Source organism: Malania oleifera, chromosome 8 (genome assembly GCF_029873635.1).
Source record: "Malania oleifera isolate guangnan ecotype guangnan chromosome 8, ASM2987363v1, whole genome shotgun sequence".
NCBI classification, from domain to species: Eukaryota; Viridiplantae; Streptophyta; class Magnoliopsida; order Santalales; family Ximeniaceae; genus Malania; species Malania oleifera.
The window spans coordinates 34,483,868-34,499,834 of record NC_080424.1 but is presented as its reverse complement, the minus strand read 5'-3'; the positions used below and the strand labels follow the sequence as shown (position 1 = coordinate 34,499,834).

At 38.8% G+C, this 15,967-nt stretch overlaps 1 long non-coding RNA gene across 1 annotated transcript in view; it reads right to left on the bottom strand.

The window, feature by feature from the left end:
* Positions 1-15,967, bottom strand: part of LOC131161360 (uncharacterized) — a 51,730-nt gene that overhangs the window by 24,865 nt on the left and 10,898 nt on the right. The gene's annotated exons all lie outside the window — the stretch shown is intronic.

The following is a 15,967-nucleotide window of genomic DNA, read 5'->3' as shown; positions in this document are numbered from 1 at the left end:
GACTATGAAAATTACTGTTTTGGAACTCATTCTGTTCAATTAAAATGGGATCCTAAATTTTTTACTTGGGTCCGTTTTTATCATTCTAAATTTATAAGAAATGATTCATGCATTTATATGAACTAGTTGGCGTACATAAACGTGAAATAATTGGTTAATGAACTAGTATACAATTTAAAAGTCATGAAGTAATTGGTCTGTTGGGCAATTTTTAGCTCTAATTTATGTGAATATATAATTTTATCGTTTGAACATATAGTTTGAAGGTTTATACCTAAAAATTCAAAAGTGGATGCAATGAATTGCAAAGGTGATAGATTAGTCAATCCATCAAAACCATAGATTGTGGACAATAATATGAATAATTTTGAATATATCTTTGTATTTGTAATGAACTAAAATGTCCAATTAAAATTGTGATACAGCTCTCCCCTCCCTCTCTCTCTCTCTCTCTCTCTCTCTCTCTCTCTCTCTCTCTCTCTCTCTCTCTCTCTCTCTCTCCAATAGTCAATGGATGCTCAAACCAGGTGACAAGTGGATTTTAAAGAGCTCACCATATTGTTTGTGTGTTCAGTTTATATTTTATGGAACCTGTTGGAATATTTTCTAAAATATTAGATTTTATAGGTTTTCAAAGTCCTCCATTTATGAATTTTCTAAAACATTCATGAGAAATATTTATTGTTATGTGGATTTTTCCCACATTAGAGAAAGTGGAAAAGGAAATCTCATTAATAAATGATAAGGTGGAATAATTTCTTAAAGTTGGTTAGCACTTACACTTAGCACTTGTATTGTTGCGAGATTGGGACCGTTGATCATGATCGGATGGTGAAAAACTAATCTTATATTTTTCTAAGATCAAGTGGTGTGACCACGCACCTGGTCGACGGTACCATCGACTTAACATGAATTCCTAAGAGTCTCGACTAGGGGCGCTACCAGGCTCGACCAACAGATGCAACCTTTTGGAAAAGGCATAATTCTGTCTATAAATAGACAAAATTAACTCCACAAAATATATAGAAAATTCATCATTCTCTCCTTCTCTTTCTTACAAAAAGCTTCCACAAATTATATTTTTTTCAAATCTGAATTCTATTTTCTGTAGATATAGAATTCCAGAAAATTTGTTCAGATTATTTTAAGGGTGTTTGTGATCAGTTTTCGTTTGTGTACAATGCAAACTGATATCAGAATATATTCTAACTTTCATTGTATCCTAAAAATGTATTTGTTAACTCAATATATATGATCTAGTAGAGACAAATGACGTTTTAAGGAAAATAACATTGTAACGTATCTTGAAGCAATTTTTTATTCTGCTGCATTTTCTCCTATTTAATTCCTACAGAACCTTCAAACACATTAGAGAAGATGATGTTGGCATCAACTTTAAATTACATTAATATACCTAACATAATGGGTGACGAATATTTTCTTGTAAATAACAAGTCTCCAGTGATGTGAATTGGATTGTGAAGTTAGCTTAATTTCCTACTTCACTCTAATTGGTAGAAATTGATTCATACGGTAGCTTAGGAAATTATTTTGCTACCCAATTGATGCATTTTATAGTATGAATTTCAGACCTTATATTTAGATTTAAATGAATTTAAATAAAGCTAAATACAATTTTATATTATATATATATTTTTTAAAAATTCAAACAAATTTAAATTTAATGTCCCTTCCAAATATATATATATATAACAACAACAACAAGCCTAGTCCCACTAGGTGGGGTCGAGTACATGAATCCTTTCAATTCACTCGATCAAAATCGTTTTACTTTATTAGATTAAGCACTATTAAATCATTTCTCACTATCCCTACCCCTTTCAAGTTAGACATAATAACTTACTTTTTCTTACATGTGCTCTACTAGACCTGCGTTTCAAATGCCCAAACTATCTAAGTCATCATTTCCTTATCTTGTTTTTAACTGATGTTATGCCTAAATTATTACCTATATGTTCATTTCTTATTTTATCTTTTAATGTTAAACCACTTATCTATCTTAATATTCGCATCTTAATAATTTTTTTTTATTTTTTTTATACATGTTATCTTTTAGTTGCCCAACGTTCTAAACAATAAAGCATAACTAACTTTATAGTCGTCTTATAAAACTTTCATTTTAATTTTAAGGGTATTTTATGATTACACAACACACCTTAGTGTATGTCATTTGCCGATGATATCGGGTTGATTGGTGATAGTAAGAGTGAAGTGGAATTTAAGTTATAACTTTGAAAAGTCACATTAGAATCTAAAAGGTTTAAAATAAGTAGAAATAAAATAAAATATATGAAATATAAATTTAATAATATAAGAAGTACCAATATAATCTTTGTCAATCACAAGTTTGGGTCATACCTGTATCAATATTGAATGTGATTCGAATATTGTAGTTAATTAGATAAGAGTCAGGAAGTGCTCCTTGTGGTATTTGTAGGATTTTTGGGAGTAGCTTATTGGTTTATTGGAGGGAGTAGATTTTTCAATAAATCATTGGTATAGAGAAGGGAACAAAGTGACAGATGCCTTGGCTCGACAAGGTGTTATGAGGAGGAATAGTTTGTTTACAAATAGTAGTCAACTCCCTAGAGTTAGCAATGATTTGTATAAATTGGAGAAGATGGGTACGACTTATATAAGGTATGTTTAGCCGATTTTCTTTTGGTTTTAGCTTATACTTTATGTTGTTTATCTTTTGTTTTGTTTTGTTGCGTGAGGTTTGTTTTGTAGGTCTTGTTTTGTTTTGTTTTGTTTGAACTTGTAATCCGATTTTTGGCTGGATGTTGGTGTTATTCTTTGGGAGGTTTTTAACGTGTTGTCTTTTGTTATCTCCCATTGATTTTCTTGTAACCACGGTATTCTTCCGCCAAAAGTGAGGGGTTATCAATAAATAAATGGAGGTGCCGCCCTTCTTTTTTTAAAAAAAAAAAAAACAAACCCATGGGCAGTGACCGGATTCTCTCGAGAGTCGAGATACTCTTTTTCGGGAAGCTTAGCACTCCCTATACGTAGATAATGATGAATGTGGCTAGCAATTCCAATGGAAAGGTAAAGCTATGTCAGCTATTGCATAAAACTATTGAAGATTATGCACATCTCGGAGCATATGATAAATAAATAAAGCCTAGCATTCTCTATTTACCAAATCAAAACTCAAGCCCATAGGTTCCTAGATTCATTTCCTTGTGTGATTTGTTGAATTAGGCCAAATAGAATTGAATTTTAAGAAGAAAATTATATTTCTGCGTTTAATTTGTGGAATCAAAGGGTGGGTGAAATTGTATTTTGACCAGAATACAATTCTTACAAATGATAGAATAGTGATTTTAGTCTAGATAGATTGGAATCAATCTTCATTCTATAAAATTAGACTCATTTTTATAATAAAAAAAATTAAAAACAATAACAAATAGTCGTAATACTAATTATTATTACTATTTTAATAAAAATAATAACTAATAATAATTACAATATTAATATTATTATAAAAATTAGGATAAACAACACTCACCTCTCATAATGTTTGGTAAAAAATAGAGACCTTCCCCAAGGTTTCAAAAATTCCATTAATCTCTACTAAGATTTCAAAAATGTCACAAACCTCCCATGAGATTTCGCGAAAAGATGCAAACCTCCCCTTAAAAGAGATGTCTTTTTGCGAAATATAACGGGAGGTTTATATCTTTGGCAAATCTTAGGGGAGATCACTTAAATTCTTAAAATCTCAGGAGATGTCCCTAAAATTTTTGAAATCTCAAGAAATGATAGTGTCATTTTACCAAACCTTATGGGAGGTCAATTTCTTTTGTCCTAAAAATAATAATAACAACAAAAACAATATTAATAATAAAAAAGCCAAAATAATAGTTATTATTATTTTAAGGATAATAATAATTATAAAAATAATAAAAAGTAACTAAACTCATGTGCCACACACTGTAAATAATTTATTCCATCTTACTGAGAGTTGTCTCACCCAAATATCTAAATATTTTAGGAAATTGTGATAGACGAGTAGATAGAGCTCTGAGATAGATGAGAGTTGGTACCCTAATAGACAGGGTGAGTGTTAAGAGTTAGGGATGTATGATTTCTTTAGAGTATTTTATTGATTTTGGGAATGTGTTTAGATAAGTATATACATATATGGATGGTTAGAACTCTGGTTATTTGTATTATGGATGATTTGTATATATAGACTTCCACTGTTAGGTTTGTGTATATGAAATTTAACGTTTATCTGTAACCCACTTCGAGTTGGGTTGTGTAGAAGTGGTATCGGAGTTGTGACGTGGCTGACGATTGAAAATTTATTATTTATAGGAAAAAATGGTATGAAAATCGAGGCATCACAGTCAAGGCCATGTCTGCTGGGTGATGTCACTTAGCGACGTGGCCTATCTTAGTTGTCTGCACTATGTTTTCTACAAACGGATGGATCACTGCCACATTAGCGATCCTTGTTTTTGGATTGGTCCAGTGGCAGAGTGCCACGTATTTGGGGTGACATGATAGGTGATGTCATCACCTTGCCACGTGCCAACTTTAAAAAGGAAGAGGTCAAAGTAGGACATGTGTCAACTTTCTAGTGGTGACACGTGGCACTATCTAGGTTACATCTGCTGGGTGACATTACCTAAAGACGCGACGTGATTTGAGCTATCCATTGTGTGTTTTCTTTGGATGGCTAGATTGCTACTATGTGATCAATCCTCACCCTATTATAGGGGCCAATCCTGTCTTGCCACGTGGTAGGTGAGGTCATCATGATGTCATTTTACATCGTGTCCATACAATTTTTTTTTGAAATCAGGTTGCTCTCCGATCGCCACATGTAACTTCTAGATGGGTGACATATGACAAGCCAGAGCATTTTCCCGCCTCCCCTCTTTTGAATTGGGTTAAGGGTCAACCCGATTTGACCTGGGTCAACTCGGTTGACCCTATTGACCTGGTCAAACCAATTGAATCAGTTTAACTTTGTTCAGTTCACCTAAACCGCTTCCCTAGTTTTTCCTTTAATTAAAATAATTTTTAAATCATTAAAATCCAAAAAAAAAAAAATGAAGAAAAGTTGCTTAAAATCACAAAAAATAAAAAAATAAAAAGAGAAAAATTCCTTGAGTATTTTTGACTTAAGGGACAAAATAAATGGAAAAAATACAAATAAATAAATAATTGGACGAAATTCCCTAAAAATATCGAAAAAATTGCAGAAAAATCTTAGAAAATTCTAGAAATTTCAAATATTTTTTAATTAAAAATTTGGGAATGATTTTGAGATCATTTCTACTTGAATTTAATGCATTTGGATGACCATTTTGCATGTTTAATATTCATATGCTGTATGTTTTGTGTGTGTGTGTGTGTGTGCGACCCGATGATAAAACAAAGGGTAAAGAGGTGTTTCAAACCTCACCTATATCAATTATAAGGGAGAGTTATCCAATAAAACCTCCTTTGGAGGTTTTATTAGACATTCATAAATCGCACTTGATTTTGTATTCTCCATAATTGCAATCCATGTTTTTCATTGAGGATATTTTCCAACTATATATTGATATTCAACATGTGCCACCATAGGTTAGAAGTTGAGCCTTTAAAATTGTTTAAAGTACAAAAAATAAAAAATAAAAATTTAGAAACAAATTTGGTAGGAAAATGATACTTTATCCTGATTTAAAAGTGTAACCCTGTGCATTAGTTTGACATTGAAAAGGAATTTGATGATTAAAATTCTAGGGAATGTTTAGAAGCTCATATAATTTTCACTCAAATGAGTTACAAAGCTATGATGAGAGTTTTGAAGTGCCTTTTATACATTTGATCTGACAGGCAAATGATTACACATTCTAGTTTGAGATGTCCCAGCGGGTATGGTCCTTGATGAGAATGAGTCACTATTGCAAGTTCTATGTTTAAAGATGAGGCTAACCATTGGTGGATATCTATTTATCATACACCCAGTTGATTGTTTTCAAAAGAAAGTAGTACTCAGAGATCCAAATGGAGTGATGGTTTCCTTCTAACCAACAAGCTCTTATATTTTACATCTTGAGAGCTTGTGAAATAATTTAGGCACATGTCTGGGGTTGTGACAGCAATGAAAGAAATACACGAGTTAACGAATTCCAAATATGAAAATTGAAGTTGTTAAGTCTTGGTGCTGAAGTAAGGTGTATTAGGAGAGGATGTATAATCCATTGATTTATATTAGTTATTAGTTTTAATAGAGTTGTTTAAAAGATTAACTCAAAACTTGTTAGGTTAACGATGAATGTTACTTGGGGCAGTATTTAACAAATTTCGAGAATGAAATTTTTGTGAGGGGAGAATGTAATAACCCAGAAAATGGAATACTCAGCCGATCGGAGAACGGAAAATGCCCCTAGGTTCCATTCTCCATCACCGACATTTTAACCGGAGTGAATTTGTCATAGGAGCATCGTAGGCACCACTCCTGGGATAAGGTAACCCCCTCTCTCTCTCTCTCTCTCTCTCTCTCTCTCTCTCTCTCTCTCTCTCTCTCTCTCTCCTCAATTTCTCTTTAAATTTCCAATCAAATTGACGATCAGACACCACCACAGGATCCTAAGTTCGATCCTCGTCACGTTAGTCGGAGTCGATTTTTTATTTGGGGGTCCTAGGCACCACTCTAAGGTTAAGGTGAGGAGCACAAATTATGTCAATTATTTTAGAAATTCAACCGGTTAAATTATAATATGGGATTATTAAATTGGAGTATTTGATTATAGCAGACTTTTAGGGAATATTTTTGGAATTAAGTTAAATTTTAGGGATTTGATTAAATTAGATTTCTAGGAATATTTTGGAATTAGATTAACTGTGGGGATTTAATCCTATTGGTATTTTTAATATGTTAGAAATTAAATTAAAATATGGGAAGCGGATCAAACTCACGTTTTTAGAATTTAAATAGTTAATGGTAGCGTGTGAGCCTAGGAAATGTCAAGAATAATTGTAATTCTAGGGTTGAGTTAATTGAATTGGGAAAAATATGAATTTCAAGGTTTTGAATTTTGAACGTCGTGAGCGTGGGATCGGGTATTTTAGCAGGCCTCTCAGTAAGCTAAGTAAGGAGAATAAATTATAACATTTATTTTTGGAAATTACTGGTTGAATAAATATGGGGAAAAAAGAATAAGATATTTTTCCTGTGATTATTATGATACAAATATCAAATTAAATTATGTGGCATATGATTTATACTGGAAATATAGTTGAAGCTGGGTTATGTGATTTGCACTGAGAATACTGAAACTATGATATGTATATACTGAAATGTTTTATGCAGAAATAAAGATAAAGGAAAACCCAGTTATGTTTATATACTGAATTATGATGATATGAGATTTGAAATAATGAAAATGATGAATTGTGACATATCATTGTGTATTTTACTGGAAAGGGTTGGAATATGATATGTATGTATAGAAATGTTTTCTATGATAAACGAGAAAATAAGAAATATTGATATGTTTTATTGAGAAATGTTGAAATACGTGAAATAAGATATATACTATTATGAGAATGAAATGTGTACCAAAATGATGAGAATGAAACAGAAAATGATGAGAATTTTACTGATGTGATGAGATGAACGAATATACTGAAATGAGAATACTGAAATGTGAATACTGAAATGCGAATACTGAACTGTGAAAATGAGTTCCTACTGATGCCGATGAAGATGTAAGAACCCAAAATATGAAAAATGGGTTTAAATATTAAAAGAGGGGCAAAATTGGAAATTGCCCGAGTCAAAGGGCTATAAAAGGAAATTCTCATTTCTTCCAAGCTAAGCAAACTTAGATTTTTATCTCTCTCTCTCTCTCTCTCTCTCTCTCTCTCTCTCTCTCTCTCTAAACCTCTCCCTACTCCTTCTCTCTAGAATTTTTTGCCAATCGTTGATGGAATCGGAAAACGGAAGCTACCACGAGGATCGTGGAAGGATTCTCTACAACTTCTACGGATCAGAATCTCGTTTTGGAGATTTTTGGGTTTCGGCGTAAAATTAAGGTAAGACTCGGTTTTCAATTCTGATCCGGTAGATTTGTAGGTAACTATCTTATGAACATATTCTGTACTGTGATTTTTAGGTTTTGGAACTCGGTTCGCTGTTTAGGGACCTTGGAGTTCGGGATTTGCTTACGGGGTTAAGGTAAGGGGAACTATGTTTATATTGGTTATTTTTGTAATCGGACTTGGTGGAATTGTGGTCCACGGTCCTGTGTGTGTTTTGATTACTCATTTAGGGGGATCTAAGAGGGAAAACTATGGGTTTTTCATTATTATAGTTTTGGGAAAAAGGGGGCGACGGGCTGAATCCCGGGTTTTGTTGAAAATCAAGTATATGTATGATTTATACTGTGATATTGGGATGGTCATGCCTTGACTTTGTTTAAACTGTTTTTTTTTGGAAAACCATGATTTAGATTACCAAATGAGTGTGGTTTGTTTGGTTATATGAGCATGCATGTGTGTGTGATATGTTGAAATGCTAGTAGGAATGCGGTTCCGAAATTGTCCCAGGTACTGAGAGTGTCCGACTCTATATCCGAGGGCGTGTTATCACCTGCCATGTAGGCAAGAGTGTCCGGCTCTATATCCGAGGGCGTGAGCCTATTCCGGCAGATCAGGCCGAAGCGTGTGGATCCATTAGTTTAGCATCGGTACGATGCCATGGGAGTCGGGGACTAGCCATGTGCCGGTGGCGCCGTATTCGCAGGTTGGCTACAGGCCAACGCCGTATGTCGCGGGCCAGCTTCTGGCCGAAGAGTGTGACGACACTGAGGATTACTGATCATGTGTATGTATTGTGACGGGGCTGCGTATAAATGGTCGTTGTATGTGTGCGTGTATGCACTGTGTAAATTAGTACTGGAATGCATTTAACTGCGTGTATGTTGTATCATGATAACACTCAAATGCCACACACTGATATAACCTGTGTTCTTCCTTACTGAGAGGTGTCTCACCCCTACTGTACGTACATTTTTACAGGTCCTTCGGGTAACCAGAACTAGCGTCCTGGTGTAGGGAGCGTAGTGACTAGTGTACTGTGTTAGTGCTTGGGTAAGTACTAGGACTGTAGTTTTGTTAGGTTGCCATTTTGAGTTGTATTTGGGCACCCAGTTTGTACGTTTTGTTAGAGCCATGTTCTGCTTTTGTATAGACTCTAGTATGGTACTGCATATGTTGATATAGAATGACTTTTTCCGCTGCGTATATGATTATGATTGGATGTGTTTAGGGTGCCTGGGAACCCCACGGGGTTGGACCCTCATTCTTTGTACTATATCTGTGATGATTTATATGATACAAGGACAGGTTAGGTTACATTCTCACCCCTGAGTCCCATTTCGGGGTTTGAGGCGTGACAACTTGGTATCAGAGCTAACCAGGTTACTAGATCTTGTAGACTTGGTTAGGCTTAGTTGTGAGTACATACCTGAGTATAGGAGTGGATATGGGTAGATTTGGTTGAGGGTTGTTCGGTTGCTAGACCGAAAATTGTTGATAGTATTCCGTGTTTTTCCTGGGATGACGATTCCAGTAAAAGCAGGGCAGATTATTGATGACTTTCATGTCGGTATGATAGGACAGACCTAGACCTGGCAGGAAGTAGTTAACACGATTAGTGTAGATCATTGTGTTAACTGTATGTGTTATAGGGATACTGATAGATTCCTATTGTGTTGCAGAATGGGGCCTAAGGATAATAACCTGGGAAGTGGCTCCAAGGAGACTGTGAGTGATGAGTCTCCTTCTGTGCCTTGGGGTTTGACGAGGCAGGTATTGCGGGAGATCGGGCGAAGTGTGAGGAGACGCGAGCGCTCTCCTACTGCTACGGGGTGCACCATTGAGAAGTTCACATGCATGCATCCTCTGACGTTCTCTGGAGGACCTAATCCGACGACAGTAGAGGACTGGATGGAAAAGACTGAGAGGATCTTGGAGGTCTTACACTGCACGGATAGGCAGTGAGTTCTTTATGTTACCTTCCAGCTGTGTGGGGAAGGGGGTCGATGGTGGACTGCAGTGAATTTTTTGGAGAAGTAGAGAGCTAGTCTTGAGAAGATGACATGGATCCGATTCAAGGAGGTGTTCTTTGACAGATACTTCCCGGATTCCGTACGAGATGCGAAGGCAGATGAGTTTTTTGCGCTGACTTAGGGGAGTTTGACGGTGCAGGGGTATGCGATTCGATACATTGAGCTGTCCCGCTTTGCACCATGTATGATCTCGACCGAGTATGAGAAGACTCGGAGGTTCGAGAAGGGTTTGAGGAAGGATATCCATAGACTAGTGGGTATGCTTCAGATCTGCGAGTTCTCGGTGTTGGTGGATAAAGCCACGGTGATCGAGATAGGTATCCAAGAGGACGAGGTGGATCAAGAATCGAGGAAGAGGACGGTACATTTTGGTTCTCAGACAGGATCTCGTTAGGGATCATGGAAGAAGAAGAGCAAGGGCTTGGGTTACCACGAGAATACCGAGCACCAGAACTCTCAGATGAGCCAGACGGGTGGTCATTGTACCAGATGTCACAGGTGGCACAAGGGAGAGTGCCGGTCATTTGGGGGTAGTTGCTATAACTGTGGCCAACCAGGCCACATGTCTCATGATTGTCGAGCACCGAGGCAAGATGTGCCTGCAGTTAGTGGGGACCGAGGGAGTAATCAGATACCTCGGGGAACCGCTCAGAAAAATACAGTTCCGGCTAAAGTATACTCTCTTACTCCGGCGGACGCTGAGCATGCAGGTAACGTGGTGACAGGTACCTTATTATTGCTTTCGAATAAAGCTTCTGTTCTGTTTGATTCAAGTGCAACCCATTCTTTTGTATCTGTAAATTTTGTGGGACGGTGTGGGATTGAGACTGGAGATATGAATGAGGTATTAGCTGTTACTACGCCATCTGAGAGTGTATCTTTCTGTAGGAAGATGTTGATAGACTGCCCAGTGGAAATTTAGGGAAAGTTGTTACTGGTGAATCTTGTGGTATACGACATGTTAGGGTTCGACGTCATTCTGGGGATGGACTGGTTATTCTCCAGTTATACCGTGATCGACTGTTGTAGAAAGGTGGTAGTTTTCAGACCTCCTGGGGAGCAGGAGTACGAGTTCGTGGGATCGTGTATGTGTTCAGCTCCACAGATTCTGTCGGCACTACAGGCGAGGAGGCTACTCTTGGATGGATGTCAGGGGTACTTAGCTTGTGTGGAGGAACCGCCGCGGGATGAGTTGAGACTCGAGGATATTTGGGTAGTTAGCGAATTCCCGGATGTGTTTCCAGATAATTTACCCGGTTTACGTCCGGATCGTAAGGTGGAGTTTGCAATAAAGTTGCTCCTTGGTAAGGCGCCGATCTCTAAAGCTCCATACCAGATGGCTCCAGCAGAACTTCGGGAGTTGAAGGAGCAGCTGCAGGAATTATAGGACTGGGGATTCATTCGACCTAGTGTTTCGCCCTGGGGAGCTCCCGTACTGTTTGTGAAGAAGAAGGACAGGTTGATGTGGATGTGCATAGATTACCGTGAGATTAACAAGGTAACTGTGAAGAATCGTTATACTTTACCTCGTATAGATTATCTCTTTGACTAGTTGTAGGGGACACAGGTCTTTTTGAAGATCGATTTGCGGTCAGGATATCATCAGGTGAGGGTTAGAGCAGAGGATGTAGCGAAGACGGCTTTCTGAACCAGATATGGCCACTACGATTTTTTAGTTATGCCTTTTGGGTTGACGAATGCTTCGGCGGTGTTCATGGATCTAATGAACAGGGTTTTCCATGAGTACCTAGATCGGTTCATGGTGGTATTCATTGATGACATTCTGGTATACTCGAGGAGTACAGAAGAACACGTGGAACATTTGAGATTAGTGTTACAGATTCTGCGAGAGAAGAAGTTGTATGCTAAGTTGAAGAAATGTGAATTCTGGTTGAGTCAGATTGCGTTCTTAGGCCATGTGGTTACTAGGGATGGAATATCAGTTGATCTTAGCAAGATTGAAGCTGTGGTCGATTGGGTAAGGCCGAAGAATGTGCAGGAGGTTCAGAGTTTTCTAGGACTGGCGGGATACTATCTTTGGTTCGTAGAGGGTTTCTCTAAACTGTCTGGACCTCTGACTCGATTGACCAGGAAGGGAGTCCAGTTTGAGTGGACCAATGATTGCGAGCAGTGCTTTCAAGAGTTGAAGCACTGGCTGGTTACTGCTCCAGTGTTGACCATTCCTTCGGGGGATGGTGGATTTGTGATTTATAGCGATGCGTCTCTGAAGGGCTTAGGATGTGTGCTTATGCAGTAGGGTAAGGTTGTGACGTATGCTTCTCAGCAACTGAAGGAGTATGAGAAGAATTACCCTACGCATGGTCTGGAGTTGGCTGCTGTTGTGTATGCACTGAAGATCTGGCGACACTATTTGTACGGGGTGCAGTGTGAGATCTTCACTGACCATAAGAGCCTCAGGTATTTCTTCACGCAGAAGGAGTTGAATATGAGGCAGAGGCGGTGGCTAGAGTTGATCAAGGACTATAATTGCACGATCAGTTATCACCCATGGAAGGCAAATGTGGTGGTAGATGCGTTGAGTCGGAAGTTAGGACCTACAGCTGTATCTGCAGTTGTAACTCAGTGTCACATCAGACGGGATTTGGAGAGCTCAAGTATAGAGTTGGTGGTTGGTGATCATCAAGCTTATTTTGCTGGTTTGGTGGTCCAACTGACCTTATTTGAGTGTATAAAAGCTGCACAGGCTGGTGATGCAGAGTTGGCAGAGGCTATGGAAAAGGTACAGCAGGGATTGGCTACAGAGTTTAACATCTCTGAAGGAGGTGTGTTAAGGTTTGGGACCAGACTGTGTGTTCCGAACGATGATGAGATTAGAAGGATGATTCTAGAGGAGGCGCATCGTTCTATGTATACAGTACATCCTGGTAGTACAAGGATGTATCGGGACTTGCGTAAGACCTTCTGGTGGTCTGGTATGAAGAGGCAGATTGCTCAATTCGTGGAGCAGTGTCTGACGTGTCAGTAGGTGAAAGCTGAATATCAGAGGCCGGCAGGGCCGTTGCAGCCTTTGCCTATTCCGGTGTGGAAATGGGAGCATATTTCCATGGATTTTGTGACTGGTTTGCCACCAGCGCTTCACGGGCAGAATGCTATTTGGGTGATTGTGGATAGATTGACGAAATTTGCTCATTTCATACCGATGAAAGTTAGCTATCCTTTGAGTAGGCTAGCAGATTTGTATGTGCATGAGATTGTGAGAATGCACGGGATACCGGTGTCCATAGTATCAGATCGGGACTCGAGGTTTACTTCCAGATTCTGGATAAGCTTACAAGAGGCATTGGGGAAGAAGCTTACTTTCAGTACAGCGTTCCACCCCCAGACTGATGGACAGTCGGAGAGGACAATACAAATATTGGAAGATATGGTGCGAGCTTGTGTGTTAGACTTCAGTGGTAGTTGGATACAGTTAATGCCACTTGTGGAGTTTGCTTATAACAACAACTTCCAATCTAGTATCGAGATGGCACCGTTGAGGCTTTGTATGGTCGGAGGTGTCGATCTCCTTTGTGTTGGGATGAGGTTGGTGAACGTCAGGTGTTAGGACCTGAACTTGTGCAGTAGGCGTTTGAGAAGGTGGGTTTGATCCGAAAGAGGATTAAATTGGCTCAGAGTCGGCAGAAGAGTTATGCAGATGTTTGCCGCCGTGAGTTAAAGTTTGAAATGGGATGTAAGGTATTTCTGCGTATTGCCCCGATGAAAGGAGTGATGAGATTCGGCAGGAAGGGTAAGCTGAGCCCGAGGTATATCGGACCATTCGAGGTGCTTGAGTGAGTGGGTCCGGTAGCCTACAAAGTTGCATTACCTCCAGCACTTTCGAGGGTCCATGATGTGTTTCACGTCTCCATATTGAGGAGGTATGTGTTGGATCCTTCACATGTGATTAGTTATGATGAGTTGGAAATTGGGGATACTTTAGCGTATGAGGAGATACCTGTTCAGGTTTTGGACCGTAAAGTTCAGAAGCTTCGTACCAGAGAGATACCGTTAGTGAAGGTATTGTGGCGAAACCACGAGGTTGAGGAAGCTTCTTGGGAACTGGAAATGGAAATACGCCGGAAGTATCCACAGTTATTTTGAGCACTTGTACATGATCCTACTGTGGGTTGGGATAGGTGGTTAGATGTCGGGAGTGTGAGTATTATGAACTCCTGAGACTGTTGTATATGTAACCATGGTATTCCTCCGCCATAAGTGAGGGTATGTATGTGTATGTGTAAGATGGGACTGCGCTATGGTGATCGCCAGTTCGCTCTTAAGTTGTGTCTATGTATTTGATTGTATATATGAATCTGGGAATAAGAGATGGCAAATTTCGAGGACGAAATTTTTGTAAGGAGGGGAGATTGTAAAAACCCGAAATATGAAAAATGGGTTTAAATATTAAGAGAGGGGCAAAATTGGAAATTGCCCGGGTCAAAGGGCTATAAAATGAAATTCTTTTTTCTTCCAAGCTAAGCAAACTTAGATTTTTATCTCTCTCTCTCTCTCTAAACCTCTCCCTACTCCTTCTCTCTAGAATTCTTCACCGATCGTTGATGGAATCGGAAAACGGAAGCTACCACAAGGATCGTGGAAGGATTCTCTACAACTTCTACGGATCAGAATCTCGTTTCGAAGATTTTCGGGTTTCGACATAAAATTGAGGTAAGGCTCGTTTTTCAATTCTGATCCGGTAGATTTTTAGGTAACTGTATTGTGAACATATTCTGTACTGTGATTTGTTGGTTTTGGAAATTGGTTCACTGTTTAGGGACCTTGGAGTTCGGGATTTGCTTACGGGGTTAAGGTAAGGGGAACTATGTTTATATTGGTTATTTTTGAAATTGGACTTGGTGGAGCTGTGGTCCACGGTCCTGTGTGTGTTTTGGTTACTCATTTGGAGGGATCTAATGGGAAAAACTATGAGTTTTTCATTATTACAATTTTGGAAAAAAGGGGGCGACGGGCTAAATCCCGGGTTTTGTTGAAAACCGAGTATATGTGTGATTTATACTGTGATATTGGGATGACCGTGCCTTGACTTTGTTTAAAATGTATTTGTTTGGAAAACCATGATTTAGATTACCAAATGAGTGTGGTTTGTTTGGTTATATGAGCATGCATGTGTGTGTGATATGTTGAAATGCTAGTAGGAATGCGGTTCCGAAATTGTCCCAGGTACTGAGAGTGTCCGACTCCATATCCGAGGGCATGTTATCACCTGCCATGTAGGAAAGAGTGTCTGGCTCTATATTCGAGGGCGTGAGCCTATTCCGGCAGATCAGGCCGAAGGGTGTGGATCCATTAGTTTAGCACCGGTACGATGCCATGGGAGTCGGGGACTAGCCATATGCCGATGGCGCCGTGTTTGCAGGTTCGCTGGGCCAACGCTGTATGTCGCGGGCCAGCTTCTGGCCGAAGAGTGTGACGACACTGAGGATTACTGATCATGTGTATGTATTGTGACGGGGCTACATATAAATGGTCGCCGTATGTGTGCATGTATGCACTGTGTAAATTAATACTGGAATGCATTTAACTGCGTGTATGTTGTATCATGATAACACTCAAATGCCACACACTGATATAACATGTGTTCTTCCTTACTGAGAGGTGTCTCACCCCTACTGTACGTACATTTTTACATGTCTTTCGGGTAACTGGAACTAGCGTCCTAGTGTAGGGAGCGTAGTGGTTGGTGTACTGCGTTAGCGCTTAGGTACGTACTAGGACTGTATTTTTGTTCGGTTGCTATTTTGAGTTGTATTTGGGCACCCAGTTTGTGCGTTTTGTTAAAGCCATGATCTGCTCTTGTATATACTCTGGTATGATACTGCATATGTTGATATAGAATGACTTTTTCTGCT